Consider the following 11,716-nt stretch of genomic DNA (forward strand, 5'->3'; position numbering starts at 1 on the left):
CGTAAGTCCACAGAAACCCAACATTTAAATCAACAAATAAACCTCATTTCCACGGTTCGAGCCTTGAGATGATCATCCAAGTCTCATTACGATTCTTGGGTGACTAGAACCGAGAACTAAAAAGCTATTGACCGAAATGTCACACCCTCTGGAGCTGTTCAGTCGGTGAATATTAGATGGACTTGGTGTTACTGAATAAAACGGGGTTATTTTGTACAAGCCAGAGAGGCGGCAGCAAGCTGTTTTCTCAGCCGGAACTTTTCATTCCTGCCTCCCCCCCACCCCCCCAATAAAAAACCACTGCTGCCTGGCTTTTAAGTCTTGCACTATTTTAGACAGAAGAAACCTCTCCTTGTTCGCGCCCCAACAGGGACCCTCGAGCCCGGCCGGGGCGCGCCGGGTCTGGCCGCCGCCCTCGCTCAGTCGCCCGCGGCCCGGCGGCTCGGTGGCAAGTCCGCCGCGTCGGCCCAAGGACCCCAGAGAGCGCCGGAAGCGCCGCCCGCCGCCCGGAAGTCGGGCTCCCGCCGCCAGCGAGGGCCGCTCTTCTTTGGGAGCCTCGGGGTGGAGGTGACAGAGCCTGGCTTTCCAGGGCCGCGCGCTCGAGGGGCAGAGCCGAGGGTGGCCGTGGGAGGCCCCGCGCCGAGCCGCGCGCTGCCTCGCCCGCGTCGGGCGCGGGTGGCGGGCGCGGCGCCGAGGGCACGCGAGGCCCGGCAGGCGGCGCTGCTGCTCCGGCCGCGCGGGCCGCTCTGTCCCCGCTGGGGGCGCGCCCGGAGCCGGGCGGGGCCGGGGCCGGGGCCACGCGCGGGGCAGCTGTCCGGCCTGGGCCCGAGCGGAGCCGCCGCAGGAGGAGAAGCCCCGCGGCCCTTCCCTGGCCCCCCGCCGAGGGCCCGCAGCCGAGGGGCGCGCGGGGCTGTGGCCTCGGGCGTCGGAGGCGAAGGGTCGCACACGGCCGCCTTTGCCGGGCCGCGTCGTCGCGCTCCCGCTCGCGGCCCCGGGTACCGTGGCGGGCCGGCTTCTCTCCGGCAAAGGGACGTTTCTGGTGTGGCCCTCACCAGGCTTCAGGTGTTTTCCGGGTTCCGAGAAACCGGATTTCTCGCTTTGGCTTAACTGCTCGGTGGGGGCTGGACTAATCTGGACCAACTTTGAGGCGTGTGCGGAGGGGACGAAAGCGGAGTCGCTCTTAAGCCGGTGTCCCAGCTAAATAATTTACTCGAGGCCCCCTCTTCCTGCCAATGGCCTTCGCCGCCCAGCCCCCCTCACTTCCTGGTTTGTGAAGTCCGGGGGAGAGAAAGGTCAAGTCTTAATAAAGTTAATATTAATAGTGGGGGAGGCGCCGGGCTTCGTGCTTCCCAACAGCTCTTCCCCTCTCGCCCCGCCTCCGCGGGTCGCTCTTTATTTCTATTTTTTTTTTAATTGGAGAGAGGACTTGCATTTTGGGGTGCCTTCCGGAGACCAGGGCGCTGGAGTAAGGCCGCCTGGGCCACGATCTCGGCAACCACATCCTCCCCCGCGCGGGGAGCCGCAAAGGTGGCGCAGGGGCTGCGGCCCGGGAGCCGGCCCGGCCCTGCAGGCGGGAGTTGAGAGATAAGAGCACGCGGAGTCGGCAAGTTTGACAGGAGGTAGACCTGCAGGAAGGGAAGTGGCAGGGCAAACCAAGGAGGGGAGGGGGGCTGCGGGGAGGGGCAAATTTTACCGGTCACGGGGCCAAGTGTTCTACAAACACAGTTTAAAGGGCAGCAAAGCAGTACTGTAAAAAGGACACATTAGTGTTAAGGCCACGCTTTCCTAATGTGCAAGCCGAGGACTCATACCTGCTGTCTTTCCCATAGCGAAGGTTACTTTGGTTTCCCCTTTAATTAACACAAGCTAAAGGCTTGCACAAGTATTTCCTCGCAGCAAATTTGAACAATGCAGAGGTGTGAAAAGAAAAAGTTAATAATTTCCCCTCCATCCTTCCATTCCCATCTCTCCCGGATAGAATCTTAACGGTCTCGCTCATGTCATTCCAAGAATTTTTTTGTGCTTATACAAACATACCTTACTTATAATCTTGTTCTCATTTCTACCCCCATCCTTTTCTAAAAAGCAAACAAAATGAAATCATACTTTACTCTGACTTGCTTTTTATCACTTTACAATATAAGCATTTCCCTAGGTCATTACTTATAAATACAACGGATTCTTTTTAATGACTGCCAAGTTTTATCGACATGGATATGCCAGAATTTAACTTATTCACTCACTCGACAATTTCTTTTGAATATTAGTTACTTTGTTCTAGGTGCTGGGAAACAGCAGTAAACTCCATAGATAAAAATCTGTGTTCTCAGGGAGCTTATTTTGTAGTGAGAGGCTGTAAAGAAACACCTTTACCCAACTATTTCCTTATGGATGACATTCCAATTGTTTCCAGCGTTTTGCTGCCACAAACAGTACAAAAGGAAACATATTCTTACATATATCCTTTTGTGCTTTTGTATTGTTCAGGAATAGATTGCTAGAATTGGGAACGCTACATCAAAAAAAAAAAAAATTGAAACACCCCCCCCTTTTTTTTTTACTTTAAGAGATATAGTGATTGCCTTCCAAAAAGGTTGAGCTATTCACATTACCGTTGCCAGTGTCCAAAATGAATTCCTGTTTCTCCATATCCTCTTTTGCACTGGAGGTCAACTCTTAATTTTGGTTACCAAGAACTGGTAACCAATTAAATTTTCCTTTCCATAATTATTAGGAGGGTTGAACATCTTTTTATATGCATAGTATGCATTTACGTTTTCTCTTCTGTGAAGTGGCTGAATTTATTCTTCTCTTATCACAGAAGGAAAATAAGTGAGTTCACACACATTCCAGGCCTTGGGCTTGATTTTTAACTTGAATTATTTAATATCTTTGCAAAAACCTATCCCTATTAGATAAGATTCTGATCCAGGCCTTTCTGATATCACATACCATGTCATTTCAACCACTACTGATCTCTATATGGGGCATACTTTCTAAGTATAAAACCAAAGTAAGAAATTGCAAAGGAAACAATAGATGGCTATCAAAAGCATAATTTCCAAATTTTAAAAGCAAATAATAAAATGACAAATATAAAATTGGCTACAAAACAATAGAGGATTGTAACCCTTGATATCTAAAGAACTGAATGCAAAAGGATAAGAGAAACACTAGACTTCTAAAGAAATATTGGCAAATTACACATTTTTCAAAATTCAATACTTAATACTGCTAGGAGTCTAATGAAAGAGGCACCTCCTACACTGATGATAGGATTGTAAATTAATATATTTTAAGATGGCAATTTGACAGTATATTTTGCAAGTCTTAAAATGATTACACTCATTAAGCTCACTAATTCTACCTTTAGAATATAACCTATGGAAATAATCAGAAGCAAGGGGTTGGATTTAAGTGTTTGGCATTAAGATTTTGATAACTAAATTTTGCCATGCCTATTCTGTAGAATATTATGTAACCATTAAAGCTGCTGTTTTTAGAGAGTACCTAAATGGCTTGGGGAATGCATATTCCTTTTTGGCTCATGCATTTAAAAAGGCAGGATGCAAAGAATATATACAATATGATCTTTTTGCAACTATGCAATTATGACACATGGAAAAATGCCCCTCCCCCGAGAATATCCATGCCCTAAATCCATGGGACTTGTGAATGTCACCTTACAGAGAAAAATTAAAAGTCTTTGCAGATGTGATTAATGGTCTTGAGATGGGAAGATTATCCAGATGGGCTATCACAAGTGTCTTTATAGGAGAGAGGCAAAGGGAGTTTTCATACGCCCCCCCCCCCACACACACACACAAACAGAAGACAAGGCCATGTGAAGAAGGAGAAGGAGCAGAGATTTGAAGAAGCTGTTCAGCTACCAATAGCCAAGGAAAGCTGTCAGTCACCAGGAGCTGGAAGAGACCAGGAACAGACATTCCCCTAGAAATCTGGTCCTGCCTTCACCTTCGGTTGGGGCTTCTGGCCTCTAGAACTGTGAGAATTAACATCTGTTGTTTTAAGCCACCGAGAGTGTGATCGTTTGTTACGGCAGCCACAGGACACTAAAGCAGCGGTTTCCTGACTGTATTTCTGTGTAACCACCAAACTTAGTGTCATTCAGCAACCATTTCATTGTGCTCCTAGGTCCTGTTAGGAATTCAGATGGGTACAGCAAGAATAGCTTATTTCTAATCTGTAGTGTCTGCAGCCCCAGCTAGGAAGCTGAAACCATCTAGAAGCTTCTATTTAAAATTTTTTTTTAAAAAAATAGAAGCATCTTTACTCATACATTTGGCACCTGTGCTGGAAAGATTCGATTGTTTGGCTTAGTTTGGCTTATTAACCGGAGGTCCTCCTTGTGTGCCTGGGCTTCCTCACAGCAGCCTCAGGGTGGTCAGACTTCTTGTATGTGATTCAGAGGTCTGTGGGGAAATGTTTCCAGTGAGCAGGCTGGGCTGCATGGCTTACATAGCCTTGCTTAGGAAGTCACAGCGTCACTTTCACCACAATTCATGGATTCAAGGGGAGAAGCAGAAAATCCACCTTTTGGAGGGATGTCATAGAATTTACAGTCATGTTTTAAAACTGCAACAGTTTGCTTCATGCCACAAATTACTCACATCCCCTCACATTCAATATCCTCCCCCCACCCTCCAAGTTTCATCTCATTAAGGCATCAGGCTTAGGCTCAGGGTCCAGGATCTTATCGTCTAAACCAGGTTCAGATCCAGGTACAGATTAAGCTCCTTGAGTTGAGTTCCTTCCTTGGGAATGGTTCCTCTTGATCTAAAAATGTAAGAAATAGAAACACAGGTTTTCTGCTATCCTACCCCCTAAAAAAAACAAAAAGCCCCAAAACATACAATGGTGGGACAGGCATAGGACAACTGCTGTTCTAAAGTGGGGAACACAGGAAACCCAGTGTCATTGCTCTATACTGATTCCAAACTCCAGTGGAGAACATGTTGTCTTCCCCCGCTGAGTCATTTTCTGGGCCTTTTTGATCTGTCCTTTGGGTCTTCGTTCCTACCCTCTGAGTCAGCCTTCTTTGTCCATATGTCTGCAGTTTGCTCAGCCTGTTTTCTACCTATGGAAGTTTGTGGAGCCAAAGGCCTAACTCATTTCATTGTTCTTTCAGTCCAAATGGACAAAATTCCTTAAAAATCGTTGTGTATTTCATCTGTAGCAATTCACAAAATCCTTTCTGTGAGATAAAGCTGCACCCACAGTCTCTTCGAGGTAAGTCCTTCTGTATCTTAGGCTCCCCAAACTGAGGCTGTTGAGTGACAAACTCTAAGGATTTTCAGAAGCCCTGTTGTTGGACAGAGATCATCAGGAGGCCTTGCCTAGCCTTTCGTCTGGTTGAAAGTGTCTATGGAATACCACTGTACACCTTTCCAGAGGTCTTAACAAGATACTTTAAAGTCATACCCTTGGCTTCATATTTTATCCTGAGAACATTTTTTTGTGTGTGTTCAGTTTCCTGCATTTGATCTTTGCTCAGAGGCCTTTTCTTTGAGAATCCTTTGTTGGATGAGTTCCAGCTGAGCCTCTATAGCTCCGCTTAATTCTATTTGAAAATAATTCATCCTCTAGTCTCACATTTTACATGGGCAGATGGGAAAAGCTGGTGGCACCTTCGAGACCCTGCCTCAAAAGCTCCTTAGCCAGATTACTGAGTTTAACAGGGATATTTCCTATATTCCACATTACCTCAGGTGACAGAGCTGCCAAACTTTTTACCAACCCATAACAAATGTCTTCATTTCTAGTTTCCGATAGCATTCTCTTCGCTTTTCTTTAAACCCTTTCCATCAGCCTTCTCAATGCCTATCCAGCATCTCCCTGCTACCCAGTCCCCAAAACAATACCACAAGTTTAGGCATTGTGATGGCAGTATCCCATTTCCAGGTATCAAATTCTGTTCCTCTGATCTATTGCTGTGTAGCAAACCACCTCAAACAATAGCTATTTCAGTAAATTCATGGATTCAGTGGGTCAGGAAGAGTGAGGATTGCTATGTGCTCCCGTCTGGGGTCTCAGCTGGGAAGTCTTGAATGGCTGGAGCTGGAATCATCTGGAGGCTTCTTCATTCACATGCCTGGAGCCTTGGTTGAACTGACTCAGAGGCTGGGCTCAGCTGGGACTGATTGGAGAACCTGCACTTGGTCTCCACATGTGGCGTGGACTTCCTTGCTACTTGGTGGCCACAGGACAGACTGACTTCTTACATAGTAGCTTGGGCTCCAAGAGCCTGTGCTTAGCAAAAGATGCAGAAACCACCTGGCTTCATCACATAAAGTCACTTCCACTGTTCTCTATTGTTCAGAGCTGTCATGAGCCCCACTTGATTCAAGGAGGGAGGACACACACCCCAATTCGTGATGGGAGGATTATCAATCATTTTGTGACCAGGCTTTAAGACAGCCACATGTACACACATATATTTATACATGTATGTGTATACTAAAGACTGAAAGGAAACATAGCAAAATGTTCACAGCAATTAAGAGACGATCACTGCTTTGGTATTAAGAACAATTTTTTCAAGTTTCCTATAATTAGAATATATTTACTTTGTAATAAATAATTCTTTCTATTACGGAAAATTTCAAACACATTGAAAAGACTGACTAGTATAAGAAATTCCTATGTACCCATCACCTAGCTTCAACCATTATCAACTCAGAGCAAAGCTCGCTTCATTCATACCTCCTGAATATTCTGAAGCAAATAAAACTATCATATCAAGTCATTTATATTTTAGAATGTATCTTTAAAAGATAAGAACTCTTATCTTTTGTTTAAATTAGGACACGAATAAATTTTACAAATTATGATTGGTTAATTTGTCTCTTAAAGCTTTAATAATCTACAGTGACTCCTTCAATATCTATTTTTTCTGTTTTACATTTCATTTGTTGAAGACAACAGGTTCATTTACCCTACAGGATACTCCACATTCTCATTCTGGCTTGTTGATTACATCACCATGATGTAGCTTAAACATGAGTCGCTGTCTTTTGTGCTTCCTGTACTTTCGTAATTGAATTTAGTAGACTTATTGGATTTAGGTTGGAATTTTTTTCGTCCTTTGTTTCTCCCTCCCTCCCTTGCTCCTTTCCTCTCTTCCTCCCTCCCTCCCTTCCTCCTTCCCTTCCTTTTAACCTTCCTTCCTCCCTTCTTTTTCTATTTCTATTTTCTAAATTTGAGCATATGTTGTATACATAATGCTCCTTGAACTCTAAATACTTCTATGTACTTTTCCTAAGAACCAGGATATTCGCTTATGTAACGACGTTAAATACAGTTATCAAGTAGAGGAAATTTAACATTGATGTAAAGCTAACAGTCTATATTCCATCTTTTTCGTATGTCCCAATAACGTTTGTTTTATTTTTTGATGATGATAGCAGCTGTTGATGATAATGTCTAGATCCATTAATTCAGTAGGGTTTACAAAGGTTAATTAATAGTCTACTTATATCACTATCACTCCATCCTAATTTTTTGCTGAAATATATCTATGATGAAAAACTTCCCTGTGCCTATTGTTTGATTACCTCTAGGTATAGTTTGTATAAATAAGGTTGGGAAAGGCTTTACTCTTTCCCTTTATTTACTAGTTTTCAAAATAATGAATTGATTCACTGGTATCTTCCAAGCAAATTGGCTTCTGAGTCCTTTTGACATGTTCTTATAGTAGTCATTGATAGTTTTTGGCTATTTAGTATGATAGGATGTTTAGACTCATCTGAACATTTGCTACCCTTGGCCTAGTGTATTAGGCAGGGTTTTCCAGGGAAACAGGATCAACAAGAAATATCTGTCAATAGTATGCAATTCTATAAGAGTCTCTCATGCAGCCATGGGGATGCACAAATCCAGGTTCCGCAGGCAGGCTGCAACCATGGGCTGCAACGAAAGTCCAATGAAGGTTCTTGATGAGTTCTGGGAAATTCGGCTGTCCAAAGATGAGCTGGGAAATTATCTCTCAAGGCTGGAATCACTTCCCCTTTTAAGCATTCATCTGATTGGGTTAAGCGTCACTCATTGCTGATGGCAATCTCCCTGATTGATGTAATTATAACCAGCTAGCTATGATTTACCACTGCAGTAAAGTCAATGGTGACTAAAGTCCATAAATGCCCTTGTATTACAGTTAGCCCAGTGCTTGCTTGACCAAACAACTGGACACAATTACCTGGCTGAGTTGACACAATAGCCTAACCATCACACCTAGTCTCAGCCATTTCTTCAAGCAGTCCTTGTTCCTTTTAGTGGGAAATGGTATTTGGAGAGCACAATCTGGGTCCTGGAGGTGCTCACTGTTACTGGATTAGTCCTTTTTCTAGGCATTTTTAGAGGCCAGAGATAAGAAGATAAAGATAGATGATTGATAGATAGATAAATAGATAGATGTGGAAAGAGATGCAAAATATACCATGAATTAAAAGTGATACTTCCAATTCAAATTGAGAACTGCAAGGTTTTAACTTAACGTCTTTGATCTCGTCTATTATTTCTCCCACACCTAAATAATGGTTCTCAATGACACTTGAAATGATAAAATTAGAAAACCATATATTTACGCATTTGCTCTATCCCATAGTATACTCCAATAGTCTCAGGATAAGAATAACAACACCACTGCGATCAATATCATTACTAAAAGTAGTTTACTTTTTTTTTTTGTCCTATGGGTATGTCCTTCCAGGGATGTGTAAACAAGTTATTGACTTATAAACTTTTTATATAAGTACACATTCAAGTGTACAATTCATTAGTATTAATTATATTCACAATATTGTTCTACCATCACTGACTTTTATTACTCCTCCTTTTTTAATCTTCTCAAACAGAAACTACTCCCCCTTTTCTGTATTTCCCTTTTCCGTTTCACCTCCCATCCCTGTAAGCCTATAAACCACTATCTCTATGAAGTTTTGTTCTTCTAGGTAATTCATATGTGCAAGATCATACAATATTTGTCTTTTTTGTGCCTGGTTTATTTCACTCAACATGATACCTTCAAGGTTTATCCATGTTGTAGCATATACTGGAACTTCAATCCCTTTTATTTTTATTTATTTCTTTCCCTCCCTCCCCTGACCTGCTGTTTTTGCTGTCTGTGTTATCTTCTCTTCTCATTTTCTCTCCTCTAGGATTCACCGAAATTCAATCCTGGAGACCCCTGGTGTGGAAAGGGGTTCTCTGTCAATTGTGCCACTTCAGCTCCTGGTTTCTGCTGCACTTCACCTTGACTCGTCCCCTTGTCTCTCTTTTGATGCATCATCATCTTGCTGCGTGACTCACTTGCACAGGCACTGACTGACCATGCGGGCACTTGTGCGGGCCCTGGTTCACCATGCGGGCACTTGTGCGAGCATTGGCTCACCGCACAGGTATGCTTTCTCTTCTTCTTTTTCATCAGGAGGCCCAAGGGATCAAACCCAGGTTCTCCCGTATGGTAGGCGGAAGCTCTATCACTTGAGCCACGTCCACTTTAGGAATCCTCTTTAAAGCTAAAAATATTCCATTGTATTCATCCATTGATGGACACTTGAGTTGTTTCTACCTTTTGGCTACTGTGAATAATGCTGCTATAAATATTGGTATAAAGATATATGTTTCAGTCCTTGCTGTCAATTCTTTTGGGTATATACCAAGAAGTGGGATTAGAGGGTCATTTGGTAATTTTTATTTTCAATTTTCTGAGGATCTGTCAAACTGATTTCCATAGTCACTGCACCATTCTACGGTGCCACCAACAATGTATAAGGGTTTCTATTTATCCATGACCTGGCCAACACTTACTATTTTCTTTTTTATGTAATAGCCATCATAGTGGATACGAAGTGGTATCTCACTGGGGTTTTGATTTGCATTTCCCTCCTGACCAATAAGGATGAACATTTTTTCATTTTTCATTGGTCATTGGAAAGTCTTCTTTGGAGAAATGTCTATTCAAATCCTTTGCCCATTTTTTAATTGGATTGTCCTTTTGTTATTGAGTTGTAGCAGTCCTTTATATATTCTTGATATTAAATATGGATTTAATATCAAGATATGGATTTAATATCAGGATATAGATTGTGATTATTTTCTTCTATTCTGTAGGTTGCCTTTTTACTTTCTTGATACTATCCATGATGTACAAAAGTTTTTTATTTTGATGAGGTCTGTTTAATCTATTTTTTTTCTTTTGTTGCTTGTTGTTTTGGTGTCATGTCTGAGACAACACTATCTAATCCAAGGCTATGAAGATTCCTTTCTTTTTCTAGGTGTTTTATGGGTTAAACTCTTATATTTAGGTCCTTGACCCATTTAGAATTAATTTTTATCTATGGTGTGAGGTAGGGGTCTAACTTCCGTCTTTTGCATGTAGATAGCCAGTTTTCCCAATATCATTTGTGGAAGAGACCATTCTTTCCCCAATTAATGTAGTTGGCACCCTGTAAAAAATCAGCTGTATTTTATTGTTTTATTTTCTTTATGCCCCTCCCCCACACCCTGCTGTTTTTTGCTGTCTGGTCCATTCACTGTGTAATCTTCTGTGTCTGTTTCTTTTTGTCTTCTCTTCTGTTTTCTCCTCTAGGCTTCACTGGGATTCAATCCTGGGGACCTCTGATGTGGGAGAGAGGTTCCCTGGTGCTTGTGCCACTTCAGTTCCTGGTCTCTCTTTGATTGCATCATCATCTTGCTGCATCAGTCACCCTGTGGGCCTCCTGGTAAAGGTGTGCCCAGGTGGTGAGCCACCAGGCCCATGTCCCAGATGTATTTTAAATTTTCCATTTCAGAATATTCTTTAGTGGTATATAGAAATAATTGATTTTTTTTTTGCATGTGAATTTTATAGCCAGCAACTTTGCTGAATTCATTTATCCATTCTAGCTTTTTTTCTTGTGGGCATTTTTGGATTTTTTAAATAAAGGATCATGTGCAAATAGATAGTTTTACATCTTCCTTTCCAGTTAGGATACTTTTATTTATTTTTCTTGCCTAATTGCTCTGGCAAGAACTTCCAGGACAAAGTTTAATAGCAGAAGTGAAAGCGGGCATCCTGGTCTTGTTTGGAACTCAGGGGGAAAAGGCTTTTAGTTTTTCATCATTGAGTATAAGATAAGCTGTGAGTTTTATATATATACTTTTTATCATGTTAAGGAAGTTATCTTTTATTCCCGTTTTTAACATGAAAGGGAGGAGGATTTTGTCAACAGACTTTTCTGTATCAATTGTGATGATCATGTAATTTCTCACCTTCATTCTGTTAATATGATTTATTACATTGATTTTCTTATGTTGAAACACCCTTGCATTCCTGGAATAAATCCCACTTGGTCATGGTGTATAATTCTTTTAATATACCATTGCAATTCAGTTTGCTCATATTTTATTGAGGATTTTGGTGTCTATGTTCATAAAGGAAATTGTTCTGTAGCTTTCTTTTTGTGTGTGTGTGTCTTTATCTGGGTTTGGTATTAGGGTAAATTGGCGTCATTAAATGAGTTAGGAAGAGTTCCCTCCTCTTCAGTTTTTTGGATAAGTTTGAGAAGAATTTGTGTGAATTTGTCTTTGAATGGGTGGCAGATTCACCTGTGAAGAAATTACTGACTTTTAAAACACTTGGAATATTTCCTTTCTGTTTGATTATGCCACCAAGTAGATACATGCTTAAGTTCATTTGTTTCAGTTAATTTAGATT

The 11,716-nt window shown here is 42.1% G+C and overlaps 1 long non-coding RNA gene across 2 annotated transcripts; it reads left to right on the top strand.

The window, feature by feature from the left end:
* Positions 1–514: 514 nt before the first annotated feature.
* LOC131273573 (uncharacterized) lies at positions 515–11,446 on the top strand. Of its 2 annotated transcripts, none has more exons than XR_009180838.1 (3): positions 515–567; positions 9,177–9,416; positions 10,610–11,446. It is a non-coding gene; the product is annotated as an uncharacterized lncRNA (long non-coding RNA). The 2 variants fall into 2 exon arrangements; XR_009180837.1 differs by lacking the exon at positions 515–567 and adding an exon at positions 1,408–1,619.
* The last annotated feature ends 270 nt before the right edge of the window (positions 11,447–11,716 follow it).

This window comes from Dasypus novemcinctus, chromosome 15, assembly GCF_030445035.2.
Source record: "Dasypus novemcinctus isolate mDasNov1 chromosome 15, mDasNov1.1.hap2, whole genome shotgun sequence".
Classification (NCBI taxonomy): Eukaryota; Metazoa; Chordata; class Mammalia; order Cingulata; family Dasypodidae; genus Dasypus; species Dasypus novemcinctus.